Source organism: Argiope bruennichi, chromosome 3 (assembly GCF_947563725.1).
Source record: "Argiope bruennichi chromosome 3, qqArgBrue1.1, whole genome shotgun sequence".
NCBI classification, from domain to species: domain Eukaryota; kingdom Metazoa; phylum Arthropoda; class Arachnida; order Araneae; family Araneidae; genus Argiope; species Argiope bruennichi.
The window spans coordinates 81,615,167-81,642,125 of record NC_079153.1 but is presented as its reverse complement, the minus strand read 5'-3'; the positions used below and the strand labels follow the sequence as shown (position 1 = coordinate 81,642,125).

General features: G+C 29.9%; 2 long non-coding RNA genes across 2 annotated transcripts in view; both read left to right on the top strand.

The window, feature by feature from the left end:
• Nucleotides 1-9,546, top strand: part of LOC129962671 (uncharacterized) — a 29,266-nt gene extending 19,720 nt beyond the window's left edge. The window contains exons 3-4 of the long non-coding RNA XR_008783939.1: nt 5,729-5,827; nt 9,425-9,546. This is a non-coding gene — a long non-coding RNA (uncharacterized LOC129962671). The remainder of the gene's footprint in view (nt 1-5,728; nt 5,828-9,424) is intronic.
• A 4,662-nt stretch (nt 9,547-14,208) lies between these two features.
• On the top strand, nt 14,209-26,642 carry LOC129962672 (uncharacterized). The gene is made up of 3 exons (XR_008783940.1): nt 14,209-14,277; nt 21,897-22,020; nt 26,540-26,642. It is a non-coding gene; the product is annotated as an uncharacterized LOC129962672 (long non-coding RNA).
• The last annotated feature ends 317 nt before the right edge of the window (nt 26,643-26,959 follow it).

The following is a 26,959-nucleotide window of genomic DNA, read 5'->3' as shown; positions in this document are numbered from 1 at the left end:
ATATATAGAAGTACATATTGTTTGCTTGATAAAAGTTAAGAAGAGTATTACTTGGTTTATATATTTTAGATAATCTGATATGTACAGAAGTACATATTGTTTGCTTGATTGAAGTTAAGAAGAGTCTTACTTGATTTATATATTTTAGATATTCTGATATGTACAAAAGTACATATTGTTTGCTTGATAAAAGTTAAGAAGAGTATTACTTGATTTATATATTTTAGATAATCTGATATGTACAGAAGTACATATTGTTTGCTTGATAAAAGTTAAGAAGAGTATTACTTGATTTATATATTTTAGATAATCTGATATGTACAGAAGTACATATTGTTTGCTTGATAAAAGTTAAGAAGAGTATTACTTCATTTATATATTTTAGATATTCTGATATGTACAGAAGTACATATTGTTTGCTTGATAAAAGTTAAGAAGAGTATTACTTCATTTATATATTTTAGATAATCTGATATATATATAGAAGTACATATTGCTTGCTTGATAAAAGTTAAGAAGAGTATTACTTGGTTTATATATTTTAGATAATCTGATATGTACAGAAGTACATATTGTTTGCTTGATTGAAGTTAAGAAGAGTCTTACTTGATTTATATATTTTAGATATTCTGATATGTACAAAAGTACATATTGTTTGCTTGATAAAAGTTAAGAAGAGTATTACTTGATTTATATATTTTAGATAATCTGATATGTACAGAAGTACATATTGTTTGCTTGATTGAAGTTAAGAAGAGTATTACTTGATTTATATATTTTAGATATTCTGATATGTACAGAAGTACATATTGTTTGCTTGATTGAAGTTAAGAAGAGTATTACTTGATTTATATATTTTAGATATTCTGATATGTACAAAAGTACATATTGTTTGCTTGATAAAAGTTAAGAAGAGTATTACTTGGTTTATATATTTTAGATAATCTGATATGTACAGAAGTACATATTGTTTGCTTGATTGAAGTTAAGAAGAGTCTTACTTGATTTATATATTTTAGATATTCTGATATGTACAAAAGTACATATTGTTTGCTTGATAAAAGTTAAGAAGAGTATTACTTGATTTATATATTTTAGATAATCTGATATGTACAGAAGTACATATTGTTTGCTTGATAAAAGTTAAGAAGAGTATTACTTGATTTATATATTTTAGATAATCTGATATGTACAGAAGTACATATTGTTTGCTTGATAAAAGTTAAGAAGAGTATTACTTCATTTATATATTTTAGATATTCTGATATGTACAGAAGTACATATTGTTTGCTTGATAAAAGTTAAGAAGAGTATTACTTCATTTATATATTTTAGATAATCTGATATGTACAGAAGTACATATTGTTGTAAAACTTTCTTCAAAGAAAATATTTGTTGTCAGTATATTTTATATGTTGAAAAAAGTATGCTACTGTTCATTCAAGGATTCGAAAATCCTCCGAAGCTTTTCCGCATGCGTAACGATTATTTAGTCAAAATAGGTTTGAGATGAAAGATGAGAAGAGGAGATTTTTACATTTAACAATGAAGTGAATTTGAATTATTCATGGACTTAGCGAAAAAATTTTTGAAAACTCGTAATATTGTGGTAAAAAGATTCTAATTCTCAATAAAATACTTTAGAATAATTTCTATTTACTGAAGAACAATAGAAGATTCCTGTTCTTAAAATTTGATAATTCACTGTTTTACAAAATAATATTTTTTTTTATCTTAAAACTTTTTTTATTTGTTATTGTGTTTGAAATTAAGAATGGTAGATAATCTTGTTCACATTTAATGATATTATATAAAATATTCTTCGATTCACCCCTGAAAACTTTACCATTTGAAGTAACCATATAAACAATCAATATGCAATTTTGAATTAAAATAAAATAGTACGGAGAGAAATGACACTCATGTAGATGTGGGAAGAAACTGGACGGAAAAGTACTTAATGGTGCAGAAATCAATAACAAAAGATGAAGAATTCTGTAAATTGCTCGCCCTCATCTCGCTTTTAACTTCCGCTTCTCGCCCCTTAGCGAGATAGTATCGTCGAAAAGTAGTGGTTTCGAGATATTGAAATGAATAGCATGTGCAAGATCTCCCAAATGAATTGCAGGAAGTCAAAAAGAAAATGAAAGAGAATAAGTTTTAAAATGTCTGAAAAGTAAGCCATAAAAAAAAAGAATCGTAAAAAAAATAAAAAAATAACTAATATGAAATGAGTGCGACTTCATTTATAACCAAAAGATGAAGCAAAATGGACTCTTAAATATTGCTTTAAGCTTTTTCTAAGCTCTTAGAATATTAAACAAAGAAATCAGACTCAAGGTAAAATGTTTTTTAAATTACATAATGCAATAAATGATGAGCTGCTCTGAAAATGGTGCAAAATTCTGAAAATATCTGTATTCGGTAACTACAAATAGACACCAACAGGGCTAGCTATCCGTTTCCTTAAACGAAGCATTATCAGCTAGGCACTACATGACCCTATAAATAATCGCGTGTGTTTGACGCTATCTTTGACAGCTACTGAGAACCTCTCCCAATTTGACGCTACCCTTACCACCCAAATTTTCTTCCCAAATACCTATTCCAAGGTTATCCAACATTTCGGCCGGACAGACGGACGCCATGCTGGTGTTTTAAGTGTCTGGTTAACGGGAGGTCGGCCGGAAACTGAATCCGACAAACAGAAACCACCAAGGTGCTTTATCTACTTTATGAGTTTGTTAACAGTTTGGGGCATCCCTCAACCCCGGCTGTTTGCTTTCATGGCCTTCCTCCCCAGTTCTGACGATAATCCTTTGGATGGTGTGTACCTATGCCCTTTGTTTTGGCAACTCTGATAAAACCGTTGGCGTCCCTTTTAGATTAGAACCAGGGGATTTCGTAGATTAGGTTGGTGTGAACATGTTTTGTTTTCCTGTTGGACCTCGCGCAGTTGTTAAAGGATTGCCAAGATGAAGATTTCGATCGAAATTTTAATTGACAACAGAATAAAATGTGGTCTGTCCTATGTTCCAATGGTGTAGTGGATTGTCTTTCTTCAAGTACTTTCTTTTATCCATTGCTGGGGTTTCATGCCTTTCAAGCAAATGTTATCAAATATCCTTTTATTTAAAAACAGATGTACAGCTCAAAAACTGTCTTGAAATCCAAGAAGTATGATCTCCGTTGCTCTGGTACTTGTTTTATTGCTTTAAATGCGAAGTTTGAAAATTCTGTTTTTGATTTCTACTGAATTGAAAAAACTATTCACTTGATCAGCAGTAAAATAATGTTAATAATATCATAAGTATCTTACTATAGAATTACCACTGCTTTTTATGCAACTGAAAAATAAAGTTTCATTAAATGAAGATAAATATATCTTTAGTTTTCAATCTCCGATATTTTATTGGAAAAACGTTTTGGTGAGTTCGTGTATTCTAAGAATAACGAAATCTATTTCAATACTTTTGTATAAATTTAATTTCTGGCTTTTTTAATATTTGAAATTCATAGATAATAAACAGGTATTTTTTATAATATATATAAAGTTCACATGTACTAAAAATAATAAAATTAGTTTCAGTATTTTTGTATAAAATTCGTTTCTAGCCTGGTTAATATTTGAATGCATAGTAAATAAACAGGTGTTTTTTTATAATGGATAAATCTTTTTCATCTATTTGAAAATAGAATTGAATTTCAAGAAACATGAAAATGCATATTTCTGAACAAAATTTCGAATCTTAGTAGAATATTTGGTAATTCAATACAGATATGACTTTTACTTCACACCAATTCGATGTGGAAGATGAAAAGGTAGTATTTTGTTGCACAGATTTTATAAATGCCTTAATTATTTTTATTTAAATATAAATAATAAAGAAAAAGTGTTATGTGTTAATTTTTGTTAGCAAGCTATGAAAATCAACAAAAGCTCAAAATTCAGAAGAACTGTCACAAATTTAATTTATTAAGAAAATCGTTCATACAACCCGATTCTGAGTATTACTAAATCGTAGTTTAAGAAAATTTCCATATTTTTTTTAAAAAATCATATCAGTAGTTTTTACACTGAAAATAAAGAACGATTGCTAAATGATTTATCTTTTAAATGAATAATGAATAATTTACATAGTTAAAGCGGGTCTTAACTATGTAAGACCAGCTTTTTAAAAAGAGGTCGAACAGGCTTAAAATGTAGAATAAGCCTAATCACATATTGGCATATATTTACAGAAATTATATAGCAAATAATTCAGCAAATTACAAAAAAAAAAAAAAAAAAAATGGAAATCAGAAACATTTCTGAAATTATTTAACACTTTTTTTTTTTTTTTTTTTTTTTTTGCAATATGGACAATTTGTTTAATGATCCGCATTTTATATTCAAGCGCGAGAAAACTGGGAGCTATTCTAAACCACAGCCAGCTATGGGTTTGTTATTTCATATTATTAAATTGTATGAAGTAAGAAGTACATGTTTTCAATCAATCGTTTATTCCATTGATTTTCAAAGTTACTTTCTGCATCACATATTGTAACTTTTTTTTACGAGATTTTAAATCCTTTTTTGGATTTTCATAAACAGCTTTAAATTGTTTCTAATTTTTTTGAAACCTTATTTCAGTTCATAATAACTCTTTCGCCGGTAACTATCTATAGACAAAAAGAGCTTAGAAGAGCTCTCCTCCTCCGTTGTCGAAAGATTCAAACACTATTGGGCGTGGTTTTGGAGGACGCTTCAATGAACACTTTTTAGGCGGGACTTCAAAACACCAGTTCTGTTAAACAATCATTCAAATCACTCATTCAAAAAAGACATTGAAAGACTTTAACAAGTTTAACTAAATAACTTTTAACGATTAACGAACTTTTTATTTCACTTTTTCGTCTTGGATATTAATGTATTTATCAAACAGTGCTACCAAACTTAGTATTTTTATGCAATGTGTTATAATAGACGAAAACTGAAATTCTTGTAATTGCTTAAACTAATCTCTGTAGGGTTTAAAATATACTGCCGTCGTCTATCTCAAACATTTTCCTGGCACCCTATCGCCAAAATTCTAAGCCATCGAGAAAATGTTCGAACCAGACTGGTTTACTCTGTAACCATTTCAGATCCAGAAAGGCATGAAATCGGATCGCAGTTTTATTACAGATAATAGTGTATATCTTAGAAATCGGCATGGACATCATTGGCGGATTTAGTTGTTTTGCGGATCTAAGCTGCGTTCCTACGACCTGTGCGTCTGCAGACATGGTACACTTTTCCCCCTGGACAGACATCAAAGAACCCTGGGAAACCGCAAGAGAGGGGCACGGGGGGAAAGTGTGCCATGTCTGCAGATGCACAATTCGTAGGAATGTGGCTTTAGGCTATCCACATTAAAAGGTCCATCTTTTACTAATTTGGTCACTTCAGCAGTTCCACGTTTCAATATGTTTTTAAAACTTAATTAATATGTTAAATATTTTATTTTATTAACTTTGTGAAAAAGAATGTGTTTATTTATTTTGAGTCATGATTTTATGGCTTCCACATTCATATATAACATTACTTAAGTAAATGCTTAATGTTTATAAATCTTATACTAATTAGATCAACCTAATGAAGCATGTAGAAATTTGACCAGCTATGATTAACATAGATTAAATATTACCCAAATATTTCATAATGCATAGAATGTGCATTTTTTTTTTTACGTATTTATTTATTTAGCAATTAGATCAAAGGACAAGCTTTCGGCTCCGTTCTCTCTGACTACCAGTGGTCCTAAGTAGCTGCCTATCTGATATCCACTACTCATGAAGACAATATGTAAGTACATTTGTGTCACTCTTTTAAAATAAAACATGATCAGCTAGATGGCTGAAATCTGGTATTTAGTCTTCACTCTAAATTTGTAATTTCTATCAAATTTTGAAACAAGTACATTCAGAAGAATCTTCTGTCCGGCTGTCCAAATACTAATTTACCCAGTAACTACAAAATATTAAGAGGCACTCAGATAAAATTCAGTACATATAATTATCATATAAAATGTAGATTTGTTTCAAATTTGGAATCGCATCTATAAAAAAAAAAAAAATTAACGGTTTCTTGGTTTGTATTTTTGCCTGAATCTAAGAACAATACTTTAACCCTCTCGTCGACCTCTCCTGTCCGCGAAATTTCTGTTTTTCCTCTGTTTCTCGCCGCATTAGAACAAACAAAAATAAAAATTCAAATTAGTAAACATTTACAAAGCGGTTTAAACGTTTTAAAATGTAGAAGAAGCACTTGAAGCGCATTACGGCCCCCCTGCGGAAATTTCACTAGAAGGTGCTAGACGCGTTACGGAAGACGAAGAGGTTAAACAAGTAACAGCTTAAGAATTTGAAATTTGGCTTACAATTTTAGCATCTATAGATTCTATAGATTAGCATTATCAAATTTTGTACGAAATCTGCCAAAGGATTCATCACCTGTCTATCTGCACTTTTGCATGTATGCAAATGGGATTACTCAAAAATGCAGTGACTGAAATATATGGAATTTGATATGTGATTTTGTGAATTTAGTTGTAGCTATGAGTTAAATTTCAAATTTAATTTAGTTTATCTTAATTTAATTTTAAATTTAGCTTCAATCTGCCGTAAAAATATACATTCTGTTTTCTGATACTTGTGTATTAACTACATTCCAGCGCCAAAAAAAAGCGTTGAAACTCGCAAGCTGTTGGGCTTTTTTTGTAATTATTATTCGTTAATAACATAGGTGAATAATACAGGGTACAGTTATTGCAGAGTATAAGTGAGATAGGCAGCTCTCCCTGATTGTCTTTTAAATAATTTAACTATAAGAAGTTTTCTGGGGAAGTCTTGATGAGGTAATAAATCTCATTATATTATTTCAAGTTTTATCTGCTAGCAAATAAATAAATAGATAATAATTTCATAACAAGGAACAGTTAGTTATCGTTTCTGATAACAACCAGACGAAAAGGAAAATAACCGTAGACTTTACAATAAAGTTTCACCTGCTCCACCTGAATAACAGCAGTTTCATCACACTGAATTCAGGGGTTATCTAATTTTGTTAGGTTTAGGACCTCCCCCCACCCCAGAGCAGCAAAAAGATATTCGTATAAATATACGTGTCAGGGCGAACACACAAAGTGACAGCATAGGTAAAGAAGACATAGGGTTCCCGGACCAACAATCCATCATGTGCCACTTTAACCTTGTCAACAAAGCAGGAAAAGAAGATAGAAAAATGACTTTCTGCCGCCATTTCTCCAAGATTTTTTCTCCCTCCCTTTTTTTATTCCGTTATTATTATTCTTCGTTATCTGTTAACCTCTTTTGGTGTGTTTGTTCAGTATCTACGGAGGAAGGCAAAAGTCAATAAAATAAAGAACTGTTGGATGCTAGCAATCAAAACTGTCCGTTTTTCTCCGTCAATCAATCAGGATGCACGCCCCCGCAGCCCCAACATCTGCCCTCTGTTTTAGGGCGGCGTTTCTTTCTAATTTGCTATTATTTTCGGTAGCTGATAAGTTCGTTTTTTAACCGTTCTTTTGTTCCTTTGGTGGATTTTTTTTAAACTTTTTTTTTGTCACTGTTTATTCAAATGCAGGTGAAATAACCGTCAATGCAGAAACAATTGAAATTTTTTAAAAAAAATCTCGTATTTTTGTTGTTTTATTTTAGTTGTTTATTTTTGAAACAGAAAGTTATAAAGGCTGTGGTGGTTTCTTAAAAACAACTTTTATTGCTGTGTTATAAATAGAAGAAGAAAACATGCAATGTAGAATCGATGATTGCAAATACATCAGAATTAAGTAATTGATTTGTAGAAATAAAATAATATCAACTAATAAAAATGTAATATAGAAAATTAATTATGGATTAAAAAGTTCTTGATATTGCGTAATTCGTGAATGAATTAATTCAATTAGAGTTGAATTCGCCTCTCTAAAGATCCTTAATTAAATGGAAGTTTGTGGTCAACATTCCCCTCCCACACTTTCAAACGTCCTCCTGGAAACGTTTGGATAGGGGTGTGTCAGCTCAGGTATAGTCCTCATCATCTGACCAAGGCTCAAAATTACGAGGTTCGTCACAAAATAATCCTAGTGTTGCTTTGAAATGGGACGTTTATATAAATAAACTAAACAAACTAAATCCACACTTCCAAAAGCAGGCATATTTTCATTGGTTTTAATTTAATGTTCTGTACAAGCAATTCGTAAGTATGAAACATTGCGAAAAACTAAACCAATAAAGCATTTAATCCCGGTTGAGACTTAACATAAATGGTTGCAATAAGTGTGTGTGTGTGTGTGTGTGTGTGTGTGTGTGTGTGTGTGTGTGTGTGTGTGTGTGTGTGTACACACAGTTTATATATATATAATATAAATAAAAATTTAAGGTTAAAAATAATTTTTAACAAGATAGTAGACAGCAGTTACAAAACTTTTTAACATATTTTAAATACACAAATAAAAAATTTGTTAGAATTCTCAGAATAAACTAATTAAGGAGAAAAAAAAAACTTATTTTCTACTAAATAATTTTAAAACACGGATAAATCTAAAAATATAATTTAGAAATTTAAACAACAATTATTTTTGATTAGCATACGTTCAAATACATGGTGTTTAAAAATCAAATGAAAACACAAAATTAGTTTATTCTGAAAATGTCACAGAAGAAATCTCAAACTTTTGGGGAATTTCTTGGCAATTTCTACATTAACCAACTTGATGAACAGGCCCTGAATGCAGTTTAAAGTAATTTTAGTCATTAATGTAGTTATATGTATTGCTAGTTTAACTAGCCAATATCGCGTTTTGAAGTTTCATGAAGAGTATTTCAGAGTAGTCTTCGAAATTTTGGATCGTGGTATTCTAGTATTTGAAGGACCAAATACTGGAATTTGCGAACATTGAATATTATAAATTTGAAAATTTTTTTCATGGTTAATTGTGGCGCAGAAATATATATATATATATCTACCAAAGTATTATTGGTTATTTAAATACCAAAAATTTGAATAGCAGATATATTTTACTTTAAGTGAATAGCAGTTAAATCCCTTTTTGTAGTATGATGCTAAAACTGATGAATAGATATGATTCACTAAGCATTAAAATATGTTTCATGTTCTTAATTAGGAACTATTTTTAATTTATATGTTGGAAGTTTTAAAGAAAACTGTCATGATATCTCAACCAGTTTTTGTTGAATGCAAAGAAAAGTGTATGTTGTAGCGTATTATAACATATGCTTTTCTTTGCAGTTCAAATCTTTCACTTGGAGAACTATTTTGTGAACATATCTCATATATTCTTGCTAATGCAGTTTTATTATTTTTCAAAAGGATGTTGTTACTGTAAGCAAAATTTTATTAATTGTAACTTTTGCTCTGCAGATACCATGTTCTTTACGGAAATGAAATTTTTAATAATTCTAAGAGGCAGGCGAAGTTCACAGAAAATGACACAAAGATGCTACAGTTAATGTAGAAGGTATTTTCTATCTCTTGAAATATTCATTAGGTAAGTTTTTTCCCCCTATCTTACAGTAAACATGAATATGCAGCAACTTATAGTGATCGAACGTTATTTCCTATTTATTTCTTTTTTTTTTCAATGAAAAAGATAATAATAATAAACTTTAATATAACTTTTCATCGCCTGAAATAATTTAGGCTATATCGTTATCTTATGTCATGAAGCTAGGTGATTATTTTGTATCGGATTTCGTTTCACTTGGTCTGATGACGAAAACGACGCCTGAGTCGGCATTTCTTTCTTCAAGTTTACTTTCTATATAAGCGGCAGGATCTTTGATTTTCTATGTCCTGCTTGGTTGTTTTTGATAGAATCGAGTTCTTTCTGTCCTGAAACTGTGATCTTACCACCAAAACATACTGATTCTTAAATATTTTGGTTGATGATCAGAGTAATATGCAGTTGATTTATATGCCTATGTAAAATTACTTTTTCATAAATTAGAAAAACCATGAATCGTTTTTGGGATGGTACGGAAGTTTGGAAGAGGGATGCCCGTTTTGGTTGGTATCGTTCTTGTCACCTGAACACGACTCAAAATTTCGACATCCTTCCCAAAATAACTCTTGTGTTGCTTTAAAAAGGGGAGCGAGAATATAACAACTATGTTTCTTATGAACTTCCTTTATCTATTTATGTGACTTTTTGTTTTAACAATTTCAATTGAAAACTTAATAGAAATGATATTTATTTAATTATAGAAAATGGATGTAAATTGCGTGACATCCACTCCATTTATGATGATTAGTCTGAAATCTGAGTTACCGGGCGTGGAGATAGAGAAAAAAAAATACACAAAATTATACAAAAAATAGACTTTTTTTTTGCAGAACCTATTTTATTTGTTCGATAAAAAAAAAAAAAAGAATAACGAGACACACTCGCATATACACGCGCAAAAAGAAAATCTCAAGAAATTAGATAGCTTTTTAATCAGTGTTTTTTTACAGGAGAAATTTGGCGTTTCCAGAAATAACTGTGTGGAAAAAAAAATATGAATGAAAAACAAGCTTTCCGTTTATTTATCTACATTCAAGACAAAGTAAACAGAATAACGCACAATTTGGGGAGACAGAATTGATTATTCGCAGATAAAGAAACATCTCTTATCTTTGTAAATTCGTCGTTTCTGTTTGTTGAATTGGCGCGTTTTAGCTTCGGCAGGGCACAAATCAGAAATCTATTTGTACTGCTTTGAATGAGAGCTAAAATTATATTTTCTTTTCAGAATTGCTTTTTCTTTCCTCATATAGACATAATTTTAGTACACAAAGATAATTATTGTGATCGTCAGCAAATCCAAACTCAACATTTCAACGAATCTCTATTTCAGACCTCTCTGGATCCAAAAAACACATTTTTGGCACTATGCCTACTTGTCTGTAAACAAGATAATTAAAAAAGGCTTTCAGCTAGATGAATGAAATTTGGTATATGGATCTCGCAACAAACTTTTAAAGTATCTGTCAAATTTTGAGCGAAATCTTTTCTCTGGTCAGTCTCCTTTATGGAATTTAATACAATATCTACAAAACGAAGAAAGCTGACTGGGTAAAATTTGACACAAAGATTTAATATCTGAAGTGTAAATATGAATAAGATTTGAAGCCAAATCTGTCAAGGAGTCGGTTGTCAATCATTCAGTAAATTCAAAAGATGAAAACATAGTAACTCAAAACGTAATGGCTTGGTTATATGTATTTCGTTTGTGATTTTGAGACTATTATTTTAGCTCTGTATGGAAATTTAATTTCAATCGGTCAATAAAAAGGCGTCTAAAATGCATATTCTATTGTTTTGCACTTGGGTTTTAACTGCATGCCAGGGATGAATCGATCTATATTTCGAAATTTTAATTCGTCAAAGGCATTCTAGGTATTTGGAGCTTTACCCAAGGTGCACAATGTTATGCGGGATTTTATACGAGCGAGGGAAATGATATGTGTATTTGAAAGAATGTGAAAAACTGTTGGAGTGTCTACTTTCTCTGGTGTCTTTCTTGTACAGAGAAATCATGGCAATTTTTTTTTTTTTTTTTAAAGAAAAGAAACTGTTCATAATGTTGGTAAATTTGTCGATTATAATTTTCTTCAGAAAAATTTATTTTTGAGTCTAAGCTTTCCAATTTATTCATGTGTATACATAGGCATAATTAGGGATTGCAATACCGGACCAAAATTTCAATACCGGTATTCGGTATTTTTTAGATCTTAATACCGGTATGAGAAATTTTAGAAAAAGAAAGAAAACAAGGTGTTTCTTTGTTTTATTTGCCAGTTTTATAAGAGAGTGTAATATCACAAAAAATAATATGGAACTTATAAATTATAACAGTATATAAAGAATCACAAAAAAGTAAAGGAACAACTTATTTATTTAAATCACAAAAAAAGTGTAAATATCAGTATTCAGTCTGTGATACTATTACAAATTTTTGAAATGTGATCTTAAAAAACATAATGCATCAGTTGTACTGTCATTAAAGCTGAAAAGTAATTTTGTGTAAAAATTACCGGCTGTCGAAACCACTCTTTCGGCATCTACGTCTACGTTCTTCAGATAGTGATTTGTGCTGTTTTTTCATGATTGCAACATGAAATTTATTGTTGCATTAGCTGTTAATAAATTAAAATCTCTCCCACATAATGCCTCTATAGTCAGTTTTATTGGAAGTAGAGCTGATATAGTTCTGGATATTAAGACGAATTCACTGTCTGAAAAAATTTATTTGCAAGTTTAAGTCGATTATTGCTTTTTGGATTGGATTTCTAAATTTCAAAAACCGTTCCATCATTAGGAGTGAACTGTTCCAACGTGTCTTAGAATATATTATTAACATACATTCTGTTTTATTTTCAGTCAGTATATATTTTTTAATATGGAGTTTTTTGTAGGGGAAAGTTTAAATATCTTAACAATTTTTCGAACTTTATAAATTATAGGAAGCAATTCTTGATGGGTTAATATTTCATCCTCATTAGCAATATCTTCTTCCACAATTACATTGTCATTATCTTCATTGTCAATATCACTCTCACTCTTACTCTCTTCAATGTCGGAATCCGAAGTTTCTATATCCACAATATTTGGAATCTTCTGTTCTTTATTTCTTTGGTATAATACATCTATTACCCCTAATTGAAATCCATGAGCATAGCACAATTGCTGATTTGCACCAATCAACTTACCAGATTTTTTCATAACTGTTGCTCAATTAGTCGTTATAGATACAATATCTTCTTTCAGGGATAATCCATGTTTCGCTAAATAAGATTTAAGCAATTAATTAAGCCATTAATTAGCTAATTAATTTCGCCCGTTTGGGAGACATAATAGCAAAAACGTATACTATTTTGCTATGTTTGCGATCCCTGAACACATAGTGGAGACAATTTTAAAAATTTCTAGTAAATACCGAAAAACCGGTATTTAAACTTGTGAATACCGGTATTACGAAATTGTAAAATGGCTCAAAATACCGGTATTCGGTATCCCGGTATACCGGTATTGCAATCCCTAGGCATAATACCTCAAAAACATGAGCTAGATGCTTGAGATGAGACATATGCTGTTTATGATAAAATCGGATGTCTGTAACAAAATTTGTTTCAAATCTGGTATTGAGAAATGTTTGATTTGTCCTTATGTGTAGGTACAAGTCGATAAGCTTTCACATATATTTAAATATGTCCTTTACACGGATATTCTAAACTTTACTGTGAAATTTCAGAAATCATATTCATAAAGAGTTTTCAAAATACATGTTGTCATTCGGAGTGAATGTAAATATTATTAAAATTTTTAATTAGTACATTTATTTAAATGCGCGCCAGAAATAATAAATGCATTTATTTGGAAGTTTCAAGATGGAAAGGTATGCTGTACGTGAATCCAAGTGTACGTATGTGAAAAATAGGACGTGTATGTGAGATTACAGGATGTAACGAGAATAAACCATATTCTCGTTACTATGGATAAAGGTCTCATGCCAGTTACCAGATTAACGCTTAATACAGCAAGATCTATATTAAAGCGTATCCTATTGCTTGCAAAAGGGACATTAACACATTTAGTTTCTCATAATAATGATAATTCTGTTTATAATTATTTTTATTTTATATTTATTTTTTAATGAAATTGTTATGAAGAAGAATTTTGTGTTTATTTGAAGTTTTAAATTCTGCCTTTTTTAATCCTTATTTCTTTACTTATTTTCTTTTTACAACGTTATAATATTGAGATTTTAATCTTCTTTAACCCTTTAAAGGGCCATTTTTTTCTAGTCATATTATGTCAAAATATTTTTAGGCTTGAAATTAGAATAAAAAAAGGGATTCATTTAGCTTATTAGATAAATTTAATTTGCTAAATTAATTAATTTGGTTAATTAATAATTAAGTAACAAATCAAGACACATCATTTTGTGTGAGATAAAGAACTGAAGCATCTGTTTCTGACTTACTAAAAAAATGTGTCAGAACTTATGCCAACCTACATAATTTCATACAAAGATTGATAAATTTGGTGGGAAGCATACTTCCCACGACCCTAGAAAGGGTTTATTGTGTTGTATGTTGTAATATTTGTTTTGTATCATTTTTGTTTTATGTTTGTATTTTATATGTTTCATAATTTTAATTTCAGGCTGTGTAGGAATTTTGATCTGGTTTCCCCGCTGGAACTTCTTCAGCCTTATAATCTTCCAGTGTCAGTACGTATATCTATCTAATTTAATTCCTTAACTGTTGTTTTTTGTCGTTGTTTTAATTAATTTAGGTAACGCCTTCTATATCTATGGCCCTATGAAGTCTGGTTGATTTAATTAATAATCCATAAAATACTTGACATAGTTTAGTTTAGCTTAGTTAGATTAACGTCCCGTATTAAAGCAACATTAGGGCTATAATGGGACGGACTTCGTAATTTTGAAGCACGATCAGATGACGAGGACGGCACCTGAGTTGGCACCCCCTATCCATTTCCACACCGCACCAGTGGGAGGACGCTTGGTGCCGACGGATTTAACGTGCACCAGGCCCGCTTACACGACGGTTCATCGTTTCTCGAACCTGAAACCCTCCAGTTCCGAAGCCGAGATTACCCGTTCACCGTGGCTTCCATAAAATATTTGAGGTACTGTGTAGATTTAAAAGACTTTTAAGGATTTAATTCGAGCTTATAAGTTTGAGAAGCGATAATTTAATGCTTGATAATGTGTGAAGCACGAGCACTACGATTAAGAGATTGAGCTGATATGAACGATTCAAAATAGCTTGGTAACAGGAAATAAGTGAAACGTACCTAATAAATCTTCTTGATTTTTTTTTTTTTTTTACTCTCAACTTTTCACTTTCATAAATAATTTTTGTTCATATAAAACAAAAAGCACCGAATTCGGGTTAAATTCTGGAAGACTATTTTATGGAAGATGCATTTTATTGCAACCTAAGGATGTATTTTCAGGTGACGTTTGCCAATTTGTTTATTTTTTGTAAAGCTATAGCAATTGCAGTGGTAAAAGATTTATATCATTTTTAAATGATCTTACAATTTGTTATTTTTTTGTAAAGTTATAACAATTCTATAGTGAAAGCGAGCTTTAAAAATAGACGGACTTGCAAGAAATCTGTGCCGCAGTCGTTGAATATTTATGTGACAGGCCCCGCACTTGTTTGTTCCCGGTTCCGTTCTTTTGATTAATTAATCAGTTAAACTAAACAGCTGTAAGTGTTAATTTGAGGTCAGGTTTAAAACTGCAAAACAAAGAACTTTTAATCACGGTTTTGAATCGTTACATTGTTCCTTTTGCGAAAACAACTTGTCAACTCAAGTTCATCAAAAAAAGAAATCTGTCACTGTCTTAAGTTAATCCAGTCATCTGCTCCCATGACATTTGGAAACGAATCAACACACTTTTATTTTACGACCCTATTGTTGAATTCTTCTATTTAAATTTAATCACTTGCTACTTCTTGGTTAAAATATTTTGCAAAAATTTCTGAAGTAAAATTTTGTGACTTATTTCTTACCTAGAGCAGAAATGAAGCAAAACTTTTACTTACTTATATACAAAATACTTGTTATGGTTAGAAAAAATGTTATTAATTATGCCAAATGAATGTTATTAACTATGACAATTTCATTAACTATGCCAAAAATTTATGAAATTGGTGCCATATCTAAATGCACTACTGCATACATTAATACTATCACGTCAGCATGGTTCACAAGAAACATGTCACCTTTTCTTTCATGCCGTCGGACCATTTTGCAAAGTTATTTGTTAAATTGTGCAAATATAAAGCCCCAAATTCATTATTTTACAATTAAATTAGCTGCTTTTTATGAAATGATACATATAAATGTGATTTATCAAAAATAAATTAAAATATAATTTAATATTTTTTTAATAAAATATATTTTAATGTTTTTGAAATATAATTTAATGTTTTTTTAAGTATCTTTAATTTAATTATATTTTTATTAAAATAGTGTTGGAGTTATTTTTAAGATAAAATATCTCCACTTTAACAAAATTTTGCATTCATTTAATTCTCGTTTTAATGGTAGGTAGCAATAAGCGCAACGCAATTTTGAAAGATTTACACACTAAATTTGTGATTTTCTTAGTTTGATATGAGTAGCATATGTGACATCTGATCTAATCTGAGTAGCATATGTGACATCACCACATTGATGTCACCGGCAAATAAAAACCTTACTGCCAATAACATTGCATTGGTGTCACTAACAAATTACCGCCATCTTGCCAATGATATCACTTTCATGTCTCCTGTCATGAAAGCATTAATATATTTTCAAGTGTTAATATATTATCAATATGATTGAGAGATGGTTTTGAAAGCCCAATTTCGAAAATATTTCAGGTAATTTTCTTGTTTGATCCAAGTACAGAACAAGCAGAGTCTTTTTTTTTTTTCTTTTTCCCATACAAAATGGCAGAACGAAATAAACATGGAATACAGTAATCTGACAATTTTATATCTGTAAAGTCTTTTCTTGAAGTGTTTTAATTTTCAAATGATACGATAAATGAATAAACGTAAGTAAGGAATCAAAATTTAGCATTTTCGAAATGGCATCGATGAGTTAAAAAAAAAGGAATATGTATTTATTCGATTTCACATAGCCAATCTGATTGTTTCTATTTAAATGGAGATAAGTCGATATTACGGATGTTTTCCCAAGTCAGTTCATAACGATGAAACATTGATAACCAGGTTTAATATGAGTACCGTATGCAGAGACATCGAACATATTCAAAGCAGCACAGGGCGAATATTAGAATACATCCTTGATATTGTTCATAAATTCCATTACAGAATGTACGATGATAATTTTTGAGCAAAAATGTTTCAATCAAGGTTTTGATTGAAGGACGTTGTTCCTCTTGCGAAAACAACTTGTCAGCTCAAGTTCATCAAAAAGTAATCCGTCACTGTCTTAAGTTAATTCAGTCTTTTGCTCCCGTGACCTCTGGATAAGAACCAACACAATTAATTTTATAATTCTATTGTTGAATTTTGCTGTTAAAATTTAATCACTTGTTACTACTTGGCTACAACATTTTCATCAAGGTCGAGAATTAGATTATTCTCATGACTTTCTTCGAGATATAAAGGCAGCATATATTTGCATTTCCTAAAATATTTGAGATTAATATGAATTCTATTAGAGAACTTACAAAGATAAATAAACAAAAAAACTAAGTATAATAATTTTCGCATGATAAAACTTTATAATAAGGAAGAAAAAAGAAAATAGCGTGTCTCTTCCATTTTTCTTTTTTGCTTGTGATAGTAAGCAAATAATCAAAATCAATTAATGAGGCGTAAAGAAAAGTAACCTGGTGCCATCTAATATCTAGAGATACAGCTGTTTCTAAAAGAAATTAGGAATAAAATTTAAAATTATTTTTTTCCCCGAAATTATCTGTTGAACAACAGATTGTAATGGCTTCTATTTTGAAATAGAAAGTATAATTTGCAATGACGAATCCTGAAATTCACAAAATAATAACTATGGATTGCTTAGCTTGTTAATAAATATTGAAAAATAATTATTGTAAAATTGATTTTTTTTTTTACACAAATACAACGAGATGGAATTAAAAAAAATAATTAAATGCTTAAAAAAGAAATTGTTGGACCCTAAAAAGTTTTATGTATTCACAATGAAATTTTTTCTTGAATTTTATAGATTCTTACATTTTCTCTAGTACTGTTTTTTATATTAAAGCATTTACAGTATTTCGTTTGCCAGACCAATCTTGAATAAATATAATAATTTCTCAAATGTTTCGAAAATTTCAAAATAGTAAAATACTGATTCCTCTTGAGATGACAGATTATAGAATATAATACCTTCAGATTCTTAACTTTTTTAAAAGAATTTTATCTGAGAAGATGATTCGATTCCCGTTTTAAGAAAATAATAAATTATTTGTAATGCTTTTCAAATAATTTTCCGATGTTCATTTGGTTTTTAAAAACATTCTTGAATTTTTATTCCCATTGCAACAAAAGAACAGCAATTGGCCTTTCTGTTCTTTTGAGGAAAAAAAAAATTTAATGGCAAATGCTGGTAACATGACTCAAAATTTATGAACCACATTGATTCTCCCTTCTAACTTTGTTTTTAATTCCTGCGTGATCACATTAACCACTGCACTCTTCTGTCTTGTTTCAGCTAGAAGAAAAACTGACATCTTTATCTAATTCATGTTCTTCCAAGTTCTCGTTCTGTCCCCTCATTGTATTCCGCTTTGATGTCCGAAGAAATTTGACAACCTTATTCCCGAACCACGCCGGAAAACTCCTTTTAAAGAGGCAAACTGTAAACAAATCCTAAAAATAAAGGGAAGAAGAGGACCCAATTTCTAATCTCAATGGACACGTCATGTTCGCATTACAACGACAGGGTTGTCCTTACATGAAATCCATCTCGAGCAATTGAACATTAATTGCTTTTTCGCGTGTTTGTTGGCCTAGCCCAAGAATTTCAAAATACGGCCCACGCAAGCTGCCTTATTTTTCCTTTGTTCTTGTCAACCGGTGATTATGATGGATTGTCTGAAGGGCCTCTATGTCTTCCTTCACCCGAAACTGTCAGTCCATCTTCGGCCGCTGACAGTCCGAAATATCCAGACACCACCCTCCGAGATGCTGCTGGCTGCATGTCACGCGGCCCTCTCCCCGATCAGATCCGTTTCCTGGTTTGACAATGTTCCATGGGGCAGGGTGTGGACCGCTGCTCGATTCGGAGAAAAATCCTCAGACGTTTTTAGGAGTCGTGAAAATTGGAATGAGACACAGACCTTGTTTGCTGATCGACAGAAATTAATGGAAAGCTAGATGTTCGGTCTGAGTTTAGGAAACTTATTAGATGAATTATTATTCTCGAGAGAATTTTAAAGCAGTAGTTAGAGCTCGTTTGGTTAAAACATCTCATTATGAATTGATTTAGTCACTATTAATTAATCTGCAACTTTTAGAAATTTCGTAATTTTTATAACTATCGATATCTATAAAGATGGTTATAGAGACACCATGAAAAGTGTTTATGATACAGTCAGTATGATTAATTGGTTATTATTAATAATAACCGGGGTTAATAATAATAATAATAAATTATAAATGTAATAAATCGATTAATCACTTTTAATGGTTATTACTAATACTAACCCATTATTCACATATAACGAAATATGTATGCAAATTCGATTAGGAACATTAAGGGCTTATTCATTTGATTAGTTTGGCTATTTGCAAATTTGTTTGCCACCTCTACATATTCGTTTCTTTCATGATTTTTCGCAGAAATTAAAGTTGAATTTTCTTTCATTTCAGATATTTCCAAATTTAAAAATTCCATAAAAAAAGGTTTGATCTCTAAGTATGTTTTTCGCGTATTGTTTTATTCTTTTGCATTAACAGAAAGAATCATTTCTTAATTTGATTTCACTATTCAGTATGCTGCATGTCTTCTATCAAACTTTCATAAAATTCCACACAATGAAAATTTTTTGGATTAGTAAGTTAATATAGAAAAAAGCACTGTAGTTCATGGAATCACGTTTTAGCAGTAGAAGCATAAGAATGGCATTTAAGTTAACAATAGAACCGTCATTTTGACGGTTTTTAAATTTCATGCTAAAAAATTTTGATATAATTTATATATTGATCTAGAATTTTATTACAACTTTTAATGAAATATAAGAATAATTGCATATTCCTATTCAATTTCCACTCAGCCATTTTAACTTCTATAATCAGTATGACCTATATCTATTTATACCAAGACCCGCCATCAAAAGGACGGCATTAACAATTTCAAAGTTTACAATATTTTATGGATCATCTATGCAATGATGGACATCAATATGCATATACATTCATTTATACATCGCTTTCAGATATTTCCTAGAAAAAATCGAATTACATTTTGCATATGAAATTATATTAATTGATCCAAAGCGTTCGGCACCCGTTATGATGGAATCTATTTTATTCCGATTATGATATCTATAAAGCTATTTAGTTTAGAACCAAAAGCTCTAACTGGATATCCTATAAATGCAAATATAAACGGTTTTTCTTGGGTTTTTTATTAATAATTAATGAATTATTACATTAAATGTTGTTTTTGTTAAATTATATTCTTTTATTTACATAAACTAAACCAAAAGTTACAATAATAGGTCATGATGATCAAAAACCCGTCCATTTGACGAGTGTGGTATAACTAGGTATATATTTAACGTTAGTACTTCTAGTGATAAACCTTTGAGTTCGATTTGCAGTTATGCCTCAATATCGATGTAATAAGGCAAAAGCTTTTACAAATTGTTTTCATACAAGTTTTAGTATGGTCTTATTTGGTTATTATTCAAATGTGTAAATCAGAATTTAGTCGTATTAAAGGAAAACAATTGCACATGTAAATCAAAAAATCGTGAATTGCTGCTTTGATATATAAATTTAGATGAGCATATTTGGTGAATTTTAGCATCAAAAAGGCGAAAAGACATTTGCATGAGCAAATTTTATAACAGAATAATGTTTTGTGAACTGCAAGAATCTGTCATTTCCGACAAGGAAAGCAGTAGTTTTTCAAGAATTTCATTGCAATCTCGAAAAATTTAAAGTGCCCAAAATATTATAGATTGATTGAATTAATAATTTGCGGAAGGGATTGAATTCGAAAACTGTTTATCTAATAACAATAACAGTATGCTACTTTTCAGTAAACTTTTATATGAGTTTCTTTATATCAGCGGTTTACTCAGATTCCAGTTCCATACAGTTAACATCTATATGATAACACATGCCTTTTGCTTTTTTTTTTATTTTTTGATGCTATTTTTTCCTTTCAAAATACTGTTTTATTGATGTTTTAATTTTATTTATTCATTGTCATCTTTATAAAATTATATGTCATCTTTATAAATTATTGTCATCTTTAAAAAATCCTACGGGGGGGGGAGCACCTCGTAACTAAAAATGAGAAGTTCCCGATATGGTGATTGGTTCTCACCACCATGTGGGTACACGAAAAGGTGGGAGTCTGTCTCCTCCCATCGATGACGGTACGTATTTCCATAGGGAAGGTTTGTACCGTGGCCGGTGATGCCCTTAGAACTCAACCACAGTTCCTGCCAGTGTTACTATTTAAGCGATCCGGTCATTCAAGTTTTTTCTTGTGCTTTCGGACGGGTCGTAGTAGTCAGTTTCTGATTACAAAATTGTGGTGGTTTGGAGATGTAATCTTTGCTTCGATACGCATTTTCACCTAAGGTAAGGTGGTGCAATTGAAGCCTATGGCTATATATTCGTAGCAGTCAATCGTTTTCTCCCTGATGAATGCTGTCCAATATGTGTTCTCGTCATCTGGTAATAGTTCAAAATTACGAAGCAGTCCATGCAGAAGCAAATCCGCCAAATGTAGTTAAAGCAATGTTAAATTACAATATGGAATTTAAAACTAGTTTCAAAGTAAATTCTATTGATTAGCGAACAAAATATAGTGATGGAATTACAATTACACAAGTGATAGTCTATTAGATTTAACTATGCCCCTTTTATTAGATAGGAATGATCGATTTAATTTATAATGAACAGCAAGTTCCATCTAAAGTCCTGAAGAAGTCAATAGGTCCTCTTTAAAAAATTACATCAGAAAATTGATGATCTAATTTGAAATGGTTTTCAGTGAATTTAAGTGTTAATGATCTCTGTTCTACGAAAGATAATGACATTCTGAGGTATTGCATTTTAATTCAATGAGTGATTGAAATGTTTTGTCATTTAGTGAATAGAATTCCGTGAAGTGAGAATTGATTAGAATTGTTGACTTCGTCATTCAACAGCTCATTATCTTATTGTGAAACTTCGTCTTTAATTCACTGAAGTACATCAATCCACACTCACTAAAAGTAAGTAGAATTAACTTATGCTTCATGTTCGAACTGTTTTTTTACTGACTTTTGTCCGATAGTTGATCGACCACCAATGTTTCATTGCTATAAATCAAACGATTTTATTAATTGTATTATCTATAATTTTTAAATAAAGTAAACGTAATTTGAAAAATATTGCGTTCACAGGTAGTTTTCATTTGGTAAAGAATACCAATTAGATAAAATAGTCATTTCTTTCGGAAATGTACTCGGAAACATCTGGTTTGTAAGACGATTTTAATAGCTTGAAGCTATAAAGAAATTGTTTACATGTTTATACTTTCTTTGACGATCATTTTCAATTCTTAACAAGTTTAAAAGAGAAGATATATTTGAAAAATTTAATTAGGTTGATTTTTAAGATTTGGAAGCTTTTAAAAAAATAATCCTTTAGTTTTTAAGGTGTAAAAAATGAATGAAAGTAAAATTGGTTTTCTTTCATAGATTGTTTTTTTTTTATATTATTATTAAAATGTTTTAAAAGAAAATATGGGAACTCAATAAAAAATCGAAACTCTAGACCAAGGTCACAGTCTGGAAAAAAAAAAAAGAACAAATGCAATTCATATTTTAATAATTATAAATGAAATTACCTTAATTATAAATGAAATTACCTTTTGGAATTACTAATTCCTGTCTTTTTAAATATGATGAAATGAAACCGAAGCAACGTAATAGAATATTCACTTTTTAAAATATGATAATATAAAAAAACTTTTTCACCAAATGATTGAGTTGTTAAACTGTTATAGTATTAAAATATGACTAATGGGTATCTGTCATATTTCTTGAAAAATATTTATAGACAACTTTAGTCGAACCTTCTCTAAGCCATAAAGTTACCAAAAGTAATGAAACATCTATCTGAAAATCAACGGCGGAAAAAACATTCTCTTCAAAATACACTATTAATCGATGTATTAAATTTGAAAATAATCCAACTGATTACACACATAAAAATGCTGAAAAACAAGTTATGTATGAAGCTGTAAATATGTTGACTCATGAAGTATATATACAACAAATAACATAGAAGCATTAAAAATACAATTTTGTTCTCAGACAGGCCAAAAAAAAGCAGGGTTTTTTTTTTCTCCCATATCAGAGTTCTTTTTGTTAAAATTTGTAATGAAGCAAAATGCCCTAAGAATCATTGGAAATATGTTTTTTTAAAGAAAACAATTTAAGTGATTTTTCGTGGCATCTTTTAATCTTAAAAGATATTGTGAATTAAAACTTTAAATCAGTAAATTATTTTGAAACTAAGTATAGAATTAATTTAGATTTTGCACTGTTTTTTGTTCATTCATTTTCTATACTTTAAAAACACAAGGATTATTTTTTAAAGAGCTCCCAAATCTTAAAAATCAACCTAATTAAATTTTTCAAATATATCTTCTCTTTTAAACTTGTTACGAATTGAAAATGATCGTCAAAGAAAGTATAAACATGTAAACGATTTCTTTATAGCTTCAAGCTATTAAAATCGTCTTACAAACCAGATGTTTCCTAGTATATTTCAGAAAGAAGAAAGAAATGACTATTTTATAGGCTTTGATAACACGTACAAGGAAGATATTTATGAAAAGATTGTGCTCGTTCATAAAAGAAACTTTAACTAAGTAATGTGGTATGTTATTTCGGTTTTGTTAAAAGATAGTAGAAATCTAGCCCTAAGTTCATTGATTGAATTTAGGTGTACGTAGAATAATTAAATTTTATAAATGTTGCAGTTTTTTGTTAAAAATTATTCAACCAAAAATGAAATAATTTGCATTATTAAAGAATTTTGTACACCAAAAAATAAAATCAGTTTTTGGTCATAAAACAAATCAGACGTTTAAAATTTTTAGTTCCTTTAATTACACAAATTTGACCACTTTTTTCTTTTTCTTTTTAAAGCTTCATTTATTGAATCTCATTATTTTAGTGTTAGTCAGTAATGTTTTTTTTTTTTTTCGGTTTAATTTTTGAATGTTGTTAAATTTTATGATTGAGAAAGAAAAAAAGTTTTTTCTCTAATAACTGCCAGGGTTAATGAAAATATAAATTAATTGTAGATTAATTATCTGTATTTTTCCAACATCAATTCTAAGATAAAAATTTTCCATAACTGGAAAATATAATATTGCGTTAGAAAAAAGTTAGAAAACTCAGCATTAATATCTGTTGATGATAAAAGTAAATAATTATAATAACCAGTGAAAATATTTGTCATAAATTAATTATCCTTGTGTACTTGTTTGTTTACAAATTATAATTATTTACAAAGCAATAAAAAAAAATTCTGAATAAACATATTAGTTAACTGATTTATTTTGTTTTAAACTATGTTTAGCAAAGATAACAAATTAATAAATGTAATTGGTCATTTGTAGAATGTATTATTTTTCTTGTGTATTTGTAGTATTTATATCCTTCTATACTACAATTAAAGTCTTGTCCTATAAAAAAAGAAGTGAATAAACCACTTGAATCGTATTGCAAAAAAATGCGCATATATGCAGTTTATTTTTATAAGAATGTAAACATAACAAGTTGAAATAACGACAAGGAGACAAGAGTTTTTTTTTTTTTTCTGAGGAGCGGGAAAACAGCCTCTTTAATAGATCTTCCGGTATGAAAGTTGATGATAGACCTTAGTAATAAATAATAACAATATAAAGATGTACATTTCATAACGAATAATGACCGTATATACAATGTGACAATGCAATGGAAGCACTCCTCAGAACAGGGGTCGCAACACACCAAAAAACTGAAAGGGTTCCTTAAAAAAAATCACTGAAAGACTCGAGGATATTGTGAGTTACAAATGGAATAAAGACAAAAAAAGATAAACATACATTTTAAAAACAATACTCTTTTAAAAATTATTACAGGTAAAATACTGACTATCGAAGCCATTCCGTTTGGTACCAGCCAAAGCTTCGCCAAAATTCAATTTGGGCATTATCACGTATATATAGCAAGCAAAGAGAAGCGCATGGTTACCATACTTAACTCACTCCATAGCTCTTATCACACTGGGAAAGTAAGTTCTTGCAAAATTTCAGCTTTTTATTTCATAGTTTTAAGTTATTATTATCTGTTACTTGTTCAAGAAAGAAAGAATATCTCTGAAAAGAAATTTTTCTGCTAGAATGACAAGCTACTGTTTTTTAAGCTATTCATAGGTCACCTAGTACTAAAGTAACTTCATATGTGTCTTAGCAATGATTGATAAAAAAAAAAAAAAAAAAAAATTGCACAGTGGTGTAGTGAGAGAAAGTGGTCTTGGAGTATAATAGGACCTATAATATACCACTCATCATATTTAACCCCTTAACTGTTTTATTTTCTTTACTATCTAATAAGATGACACCTTCTATTTTGGGAATATTTTCTTATTTTGAATCAAATAGAAATCCATTGAATACTTGATTTATCTATGTATTCGAAGTAATTTTTATATTGAATTATAATCGTTATGAATGGTTTATTTTTTGTATACAACTATCAAAATTCGATAAATCGATGCACGTATGGCATTCGGGCAAAACAGTTAAGCGGTTAACTTTAATGGTCTGGTACATGGAAATCTTGGGGGGGGGGGGCGAATATCTATTCGATGTACATTACACCCAATTAGCATAAGAAATTACGCGATTACCATGACGGAAAACAATATCGTAGCAATATTGTTGAGCATCTTGTGTTAACAGGGCAGTTTAAATCATTCTTGAACTTATACTGCTTAGAATAAGGTTCTTCAAAGCAATTTTGAAGAACATATTGGTGGTATCATATTATCAAAATCCATCGCTGCCTAAATTAGATACTAAATACTCTCCGTCTGTCACTATGCCACTGTAAGAATATAAAAATTTTAATGTTGGCATATAATTACTTCCAGTAATGAAAGTCTAGTTATATGTATACAGGAAAATGCCTTATCTGTATTTTGTTCAGTAAAAATTCAAAATTATAAGGTCTATTTTAACAGTAGGTAGCTAATCCAACCAGCTGAATCAAAACTAGCAGAAAGATATATGTCTTATCGCGTTTTGAAGATTATAGATATTATATTATCGTTAAAATTTTTCCATATTTTAAGGGGCATTTTTTATCATTTAAATCTACTTCTTATCTATTTGATAAAAAATAAATCTTTTAATGGTACAAAAATTACAAGACTGAGCTTTTGTCATGTGATAAGAGCTTAAAAAAAAGTCCGATCCAAACGGAGCCCTTGTGAAATGCCAGAATCTATACAACATACACACTGAACATTTGAATTACCATATAACTAAGAGATGATGATGCACTATGTCGAAGCTTAGCTCGACATCAAGTACCCGCATATCCAAGAGTCTTTCATGAGTTACTTGAACATTTAAGTACTTGTAAGGGGAATTCTTAAGAGTACACAAGACATTTTATTTATTTATCCTGAGAGTGTTTAAAAAGTCCATTTTTTTATTATTATTATTAATATCTTCGTTTTCATTTCCAGAAAATGTTATTCCAGAAAGTGAACCGCTAAGTGCAAGAAGCTTGGGGATGAAATCACATATCTTGTTCATCTTTTTAAGTCTGCAATCACTTGGTGTTTGCCAGAATAAATATGTAATTAATTACAAAAAAAATACAATACATGATATTTTACAAGCATCACAAGAAAGTTACTAAATACTTTGGAATTTTTTTCGAAACAATAAAAATTTCACTTTACCACGGTGTTAGTTAAAAAAAAAAAAATCAAAAATCTCAGAAAAAGCACTATAGGGCAGTGAGACAAAAAGAATTAAGTTGTTTCTCACAACAAAGTCATACATGTTCTGCGCTTTAACTGCTCATTAAGTAATTTTTTAATTATTGTTATTTACATTTAAAGAATTTAAAAGTCGTTGCCAAAAGCTGCCGGACAAAAAAA